This window comes from Peromyscus leucopus, unplaced genomic scaffold (genome assembly GCF_004664715.2).
Source record: "Peromyscus leucopus breed LL Stock unplaced genomic scaffold, UCI_PerLeu_2.1 scaffold_242, whole genome shotgun sequence".
Lineage (NCBI taxonomy): Eukaryota > Metazoa > Chordata > Mammalia > Rodentia > Cricetidae > Peromyscus > Peromyscus leucopus.
Genome location: NW_023505115.1, coordinates 102,142 through 108,829, shown reverse-complemented (window position 1 = coordinate 108,829; position 6,688 = coordinate 102,142). Strand labels below are relative to the sequence as shown.

The following is a 6,688-nucleotide window of genomic DNA, read 5'->3' as shown; positions in this document are numbered from 1 at the left end:
CAAAAATGTGTTGCATTCTTTTATGTTGCATTTGTTTAATTCTGTGAAGCTGTGCTACTTTGCCTGCTTAAAATACCTGATTGGTCTAATAAAGAGCTGAACGGCCAATAGCAAGGCAGGAGAGAGAAAAAAAGCGGAGCCGGCAGGAAGAGAGAATAAATAGGAGGAAAAATTTGGGAAGAAGAGATCAGGAGGAGCAAGAAAAGGAGAAAGACAGGAAGACCAGGGCCAGCCACCCAGCTATACAGCAAGCCATGGAGTAAGAAGTAAGAAAGGCAAACAGAAATAGAGAAATATAAAAGTCCAGAGGCAAAAGATAGACTGATAATTGGTTAAGAAAAGCTGGCTAGAAACAAGGCCAGGCATTCTTACATAAGAATAAGCTCTTGTGTGTGATTTATCTGGGAGCTGGTGGTGGGCCCCAAAGAACAAAAGAGTCAAAAGAGTAAAAAACAGCCAACTACATTGAGCTTGGTGGTAACCAGAGAAACTAAAGTATCATTGGGTTCCATCATCTCTTTCTAGACAGACAATCAGGACAACTTGGTCCTACAGTAGGATGTGTGGTTGATTCACCCCTGCGGGGAGGGAAGTTGTGTTGGAGAAGTGCAGGGAGGCTGGATGAGACCACAGCGTGGAGAAGCTGGAACACCTGGAATGCCCATCAGGAAGGGAAGGTCAGATCTGCGCAAAGCAGTGGCAAGTTCCTATGTCAGGGAAAGACACGCTGTGGAATAACATCTGTGTGTGGTCAACAGCAGCCGGGATTCAGGTACCAAGCGCCACACTGTCATCCACAGAGGCATTATCTTCCTGTTTTAGGCACCTGGACTGGGGCCAACCTGGCTCTTTGGCTTTAATGCAGAAAAGACTTTCTGGAAGAGCCAGTGAGAAGCAACTTGGGAATTTATTTAAAAAATACAAAAGTGCTCAGGGAAAGAATGGATACAGGATTCCAAAAGAAGAATCTCAGTTGTCTCAGCATTACCAACAATGTACTTTTCCAAGTGGTTCTCAAGTCACATCTCACAGGGTTGCTAAGAAAATTCTGTGTGTGTGTGTGTGGTGTGTGTGTGGTGTGTGTGTGTGTGTGTCTGTGTCTGTGTATGTCTGTGTACATACATGAATGCAGATGCCCATGTAGGCCAGAAGAGGGATTCAAATTCCTCGGAGCTATAGTTACATATGCATATGGGTGGCTATGAGTCACTCAGAACCAAACTCTGGTCCTCTGGAAAAGCAGCCCACCCACTTAACTGTTGAATTATTTGTCCAGTCTATATCAAGCTTTCAAAGACTTTATTCTAGTTTTGAATTATGTGTATGTAAGGGGAGGAGGTGGAGTGTGTGCATATGGGTGCAGGTGCCCACACAGAGGCTAGAGGCATGAGACTCCCCTGGAGCTGAAGTTACAGACAGTTGTGAACTGCCTAATGCAAGTGCCAGGAATCGAACTCAGGTCTCTTGGAAAAAAAAATATGTACTCCTTAAACATGTAACCATTTCTCCAGCCCATAGCATGCTTTTAAAAACAGTGTTCATTAGGGAAAAACATGAAAAAAAAGTACCAAAACACAAATGACAGTTCACTATGGATGGTAGGGAATGTGAATGATTGTTACATCTGGAGCAGGGACACCTGGTTTCATGTTTTAAAATTTCCCACATCAAACAGAAAAAAAAAAATCAAAATGAAAATCACATGTTCCAAGTTCAAAATCTGAGTGCTTGAAACAGGCAGAGCGACACAAACCAAGCATGGGTAGTTGTTGTGTGCCAATCACAGCCACAGTTGCTAGGGGTGTGTGTGTGGGACCTACCTACACTCTGAAGTCCCTGAGTTAGACCTAGTAAGGTAAAGGATCCTTTTCTTAAAAAAAAAAAAAAAAAAAAAAAAAAAAAAAAAAAAAAAAAAAAAAAAAAGAATGTTCTGGAAGGGTCTAGCAAAGCAGGGGTGAGGGGCAAAGGGACTTTGGGGGTTCCAGGCATGATGCCAGACAGAGGAATGGCTGAGGATGTCCCCTTCAGAGAGGGACCACAGGGAAGAAGGGAGCCTCATCCCAAGCCATTCTTCCTACCTGGGCCTAATGCTTCTCCTCAGCCACAGACACTCTGCTGCCTGCTCACCCGGGCGGAAGGACGGCCAGCCCAGCCCTTTCAGCTCCCTGGGCAGGCACCTTTTGTCCCTTGCCTGCCTTGGGAAACAGGCTCCTTGGAGACACAGACTGGGCCTAGAGTTTACGCGTTGTGCAGTTTTCTTTATGTCTGAGTTAGGCTGTCTGGCTTTGGGCCCTTGGTTGCTCTACATTCAGCTTTCCGTGGATCTGGGAACCCCCTTTGTCTTCAGAGGCCCCTCCCTTCCCATACCCCTGAATCTTTTCTGTGAACCCTGGCCTCACCTCACACTTCAGCCCAAAGCTGAAGTTTCCCACACAAGCTCACGGAGCATGTGACTCAGGTCTAAGCGGGGTTCCTGAGCCAGAGAGTACCTCAAGTCTCCTTCCCTCAGGCAAACGCACTGGCCCATGAGCGATGATGTCAGGTCCAGGAAGTACATTCACTGGCCCTGTGTTTTCTTCCTCAGCCTGGTTTACCTCACAGGGTTCCAGAGCCGGGTGCAAAGAGCTCCTCAGCCTAAACCGGGAGGAACAGGGAGCAAGTATTTTTCCAAGTTGTAACCACAGAGCAGAAACACTCCTTAGCCTCTTGCCTGAGTCTGAGTGAGCTTAAAGCCAGTGAAGAATACAGGAGAGGGACAAGTCAACCCAGGTGGGGACCCAGGCTGCTGCATGCTGGGAGCTGGAGGACACAGTGAGGTGCATGGGTGGCTTCCAAGCAGGCTGAGGCCGAAAGTACTGGTGAGGAGGAACTTCTCTAGCCTGAGTTCCTTCTATGGCTGTGTCACAGTTTACCCTTCCCGGTCTCCTGAAAATGGAGGCAATATAATCCACAGCTCCCTTTCCAGCCTTAGAAAAGAGGAGAGGTCATAAAGGCCCATGAAGGAGAGGGGAGACATCTGTCTCCGGTTGGCTATAAGTCAGTTCAGGGGTGGGGGCATCCAGCTTCCATCCCACAGGAGAGATGAATAAGATAGCCCAAGGAAGCTTCTCACTGCTTCCCTGGGCCCCTCTTCTCACCCATTTCACTCCTAGTAGAGAAGACAAAAAGCCCAGTTTACGCTCTACCCACCTCATTAGTAAATGCTCTTCCAGAACATTCTTGCATCAGTGGGTCAGCCCATCTCCCTCCATGCCTTTTATTTGGGGGGTGGGGAGCAGTGAACTTTATTGATGATGGTCAAGAGAGTAGGGGTCCCTAAGCCCCTCCCCTTCTTCCGGAAGTCTATGAGGGAGGGGATGCTTAGTGTTGGGGGCTGAGTTGGGACAGAGACTCTGGTGGTTTGAAAAGAAAAATGGCCCCCAAAGGGAGTGGCACTATTAGGAGGTGTGGCCTTGTTGGAGGAAATGTGCCACTGTGGGGGTGGGTTTTTCGATCTCTTTTGCTCAAGCTTCCCTCAGTGTGGCAGTCAGTCAACTTCCTGTTGCCTGCAAGGTGTAGGTAGCACTCTCAGCTCAAGCACTATGTCTGCCTTCATGCTGCCATGCTCTTGTCCTGATAATAATGGACTGAACCTCTGGAACTGAGAGTGAGCTTCCCCACTTAAATGTTTCTCTATAAGCGTTGCTGTGGTCATGGTGTCTCTTCACAGCAACGAAAAACCCTAACTAAGACAAACTCCTCAGCAGCTGAGGGCCCTTTCTTGCTCTCATGTTCATGCTGGGGTGGGTGGTCCAAGACTTCTTACTTTGTGGAGGCCATAGAGGCCATGAGGTCCGCCATCCTGTTGCTATAGCCATATTCAGTCATACCAGGAAATGAGCTTTACAAAGTTGTCATTGAGAGCAAAGAATGCCAGCTCCAGCATCAAAGGCAGAAGAATGGGCGTCATATTTAAAGTTGCAGGAGACAACCTGGTTGTCAGTGTAGCCCAGGATGCCCTTTAGAGGGTCCTCAATGCCTGCTTCACCACTTTCTTGATGTCATCGTACTTGGCAGATTTTTCCAGGTAGCATGGCAGATCCACGGCGGACACACTGGGGGTAGGAACAGGGAAGGCCACACCAGTGAGCTTCCAGTTCAGCTCTGGGATGACCTTGCCCACACCCTTGGCAGCACCAGGGATGCTGGTGGTGAATGCAGGGATGATGTTCTGAGCAGCCTCATGGCCATTGTGCCACAACTTCCTGGAGGGCTATCCACAGTCTTCTGGTGGCAGTGATAGCATGGGGCTGTGGACATGAGTCCCTCTGCAATCCTAAAGTTGTCGTGGATGACGTTGGTCAGGGACACTAAGCAGTTGGTGTACAGGGAACATTGCTGACAATCTAGGTGAACTGTCCTACTTCTTGTGGTTCACACCCATCACAAACATGGGGGCATTAGCAGAAGGGGCAGAGGTGTTGACCCTTTTGTCCCTACCCTTCAAGTGGGCCCCAGCCTTATCCATAGTGAAGATACCAGTAGACTCCACAACATACTTGGCACCAGCATCAGCCCTTTTGATGTTGGTGGGCTCTCACTCCTGGAAGGTGAGGATACCTCCCCATTGATGACAAGCTTCGCATTCTCAGCCTTGACTATGCTGTTGAACTTGCCGTGGATGGAGTCACACTGGAACATGTAGACTATGTAATTGAGGTCAATGAAGGGCTAAGTGATGACAATATCCGCTTTTCAGAGTTGAAGGAAGCCCTGGTAACCAGGTGCCCAATACAGCTGAATCTATGCACCCTGACCTTCACCATCATGTGTCAGGCATGAGGCTGGTACTTCATGAAAAGATGTGGATGTTTCTGGAATAGAGAGGAGCAGAGAGTCCACCATGCCTTCTTCAATGGAGGAAAATAGACACAGGTGATAAGAATGCATACTATTCGCCGGGCAGTGGTAGTGCGTGCCGTTAATCCAGCACTCGGGAGGCAGAGCCAGGTGGATCTCTGTGAGTTCAAGGCCAGCCTGGTCTACAGAGTGAGTTCTAGGACAGGTTCCAAAGCTACAGAGAGAAACCCTGTCTGGAAAAACAAACAAACAATCAAAAACAAAAAAACCAACTAAACAAAAAAAAAGGATATATACTATTCATGCACCAGTTCACCTACACAGCATCTTTTACATTCCAACCCTGTACTGGGCCCCAGGAACATTCCAGAACACAAATGAATGCACAACCATCCCAAAACTCACAGAATTGAATTATCAAAAGAAGGCAGAGGAGAGAAGAATGACCATAGGGGTATGACACATTATCAACTTGTCCTGGGTGATAGGAAAAACAGGTCCTCCAGGGGCAGCAATGTGTGTGTGTGTGTGTGTGTGTGTGTGTGTGTGTGTGTGTGTGCGCGCGCGCGCGCGCGCACGTATGTGTGTAGAATAGAGAAAGCATGCATTCTAGTATCTGCAAATAGGAATATCTGACCAGTTTTGTAAAGTCCAGTCACACAGCTGGTTATGGATACATTCACGTGAGCATGTTTGGTTGTGAGTGGGATGTACAAATTAGGACCAGAAGCCTTTTGGAGAAGGAGGTTCAAAACGAGAGTTTTGAGAGAATTTTTGTTATTTTGTTGTGTGTGTGTATGTGTATATATGTGTGGTGGGGGGGGTGTTGTGCGCAAGAGTCAGATACCTACAGAGGCATAAGACGGCATGGGAGTCCCCAGAGGTCGTAAGCCTCCCTGCATCAATGGTGGGAACTCAAGACAGGTCTCTGTAAGAGCAGTACACACTCTCAGTGGCTCACCCACCTCTCCAGCCTCAGAACATGTACTTTAATCTCAGCCTCTGCCTGTTTCTTGTTTTTGTGTTAGCATTTGGCCTAGTCTAATATTTCAGACTCTGAGCTCTCATAGACCTGAGTACTTGACATGGCTGGCCTCCAGGGCTGGGGCAACTGTTTTGGGGGGAGAGTAGGGGCTGAGCAGAGTGTTTACCATCACACTGAGGCGCCGCCAACAGGTTGCTTTCTCACTCTTAGAAAGCTTCAAAGACAATCCAACCCCTTCCAAACCATGAGCATATGTTTAAAGGGTGCAGAGATGTCCATAAAAGTGGCTGGAGAAACTGAGGTCAGGATGGGGGCGAACAGTGAGATCTTACAGGACAGACGCTGTAGAAGGGGGTCTTCCCCAGCCCTTCCCCCTCTCCTTCCTCCTCTTCCTCACTTTCTCGAACCCTTCCAGAAGGGCCATCTGGAAGGAAGGCCGACTGTGTGCTGAACTGAAAAACACTAGCTGGAGGCGTCTCTTGAAGGCCCCTACCAAGGTGCCTTCTCTCTGTGCTCCTCGGTTTTCTCTATAGTCTCCAGTACGATAAGCAAGCCCAGCCCTGTGGGTCTGGCTCCCTTGATCCTGCTTTTATGACTTCAGTTCTCTGTGAAGCAGAAACAAAGGCAAATTCCTTACTGTGAGTCAGTGGAATGGCTGCTGACCCTTGCTAGATGGTCTGCTGCATTCTTAGCCAAGAAGAGCTCCATGATCTTACACCCCAACACTGTGGCATGGCTGTTGACACCCCATTCTATACTGTTCTGTCTTTCTGGTGTCAGATTCCAAACAGGCCAACCTCAGGCCTGGACAAAGAAGGCAGCTAAGACATTCTCCACTCTGCCAGCTAAGGGAGTATTTGCTTG

General features: G+C 48.3%; 1 pseudogene; it reads right to left on the bottom strand.

Annotated features, from left to right (window-relative positions):
- Positions 1-3,893: 3,893 nt before the first annotated feature.
- LOC114693864 lies at positions 3,894-4,680 on the bottom strand (annotated as a pseudogene).
- Positions 4,681-6,688: the final 2,008 nt, after the last annotated feature.